Source organism: Echinops telfairi, unplaced genomic scaffold, assembly GCF_000313985.2.
Source record: "Echinops telfairi isolate 266 unplaced genomic scaffold, ASM31398v2 ScPeMD7_7468;HRSCAF=8506_0, whole genome shotgun sequence".
NCBI classification, from domain to species: domain Eukaryota; kingdom Metazoa; phylum Chordata; class Mammalia; order Afrosoricida; family Tenrecidae; genus Echinops; species Echinops telfairi.
This window is the reverse complement of record NW_022111369.1, coordinates 85,920,981-85,922,038: the sequence shown is the minus strand read 5'-3', so window position 1 is coordinate 85,922,038 and position 1,058 is coordinate 85,920,981.

Here is a 1,058-nt window from a genome sequence, read left to right as displayed (position 1 = left end):
AGAGAAAAGAGCAATCACCTCAAAGAAAAAGCAATTTAAAAAGTGGATATTTCAACAGAAAGCATGTAGGCAAAAAAATAGCACAATGACATATATGAAACTGGAATGAAAACCAAAAACCTGCCAACTAAGAATCTTCTATCCAGTAAAACTATCCCTCAAATATTAGGGAGAAATAAGGATATTTCAAAAAAGCTTATTAGAATTATCATATTAAAAATGATATTAAAAAAGTTTAAAATAAAGAAATTTGTGAAACTAAGACCAGTATAACAAAAAATGCTAAAGGGATTGTGTTAGACACAAAATCAACAGCATTATAGAAACCTGAGATACAAAACAACACTCCCCAGAAATCAACACACTAAAACACTATTCAAAGCAGAATAGAAACATAGGAAGAAAAAAGAAACCAACACAACACACACATAAACACACTGTGGTAGTTACATAATCTGTTGTCAATTTGAGACTTAAGAGTGAAGTGGTGGAGTTTAAACTGGCAATCAGGTTGCAGGTTGATGACCTCATTTGGAGACGCTAAGGAGATAAATAGCTTGCTGGAGGCAGGACGCAGGCTCACTCCCTGCAAGACATTACTGATGATGAGTCTGACAGAGCTACTCTGATACAGCCAGAGCTCTTGAGCCGCAGGAGCCATGTGGAGACTCCTGCCAACTTTGAGATACTTCTACTGCCACTGGATCCACAAGACTTTTCAACCACTGAAACTGTGATCTTCTTGCATTCAGCATCAATGCATGTGTTTCGTGAGTCTGAAGAGGAAATTATAGTTTGTTATTGGACAGATGGGCTAATATTGAACTTGCGGACTTGATCTCACACAAAACACGGCAAAATCAAAGCAAAAATACACAAAATTCAATGATGAATGCTAATTTTAATGGATTAAATTCACCCAATAAAGAGACAAAGAGGACCAGAGTAGAGTAGAAAACAAGATCATTCAATATGATGCCTATAAGAAACACACCATAAACATTAAAATGATGTAGGCTAAAATTTAAAAATCTAGAAAAAAATCTAGCTAATACTAA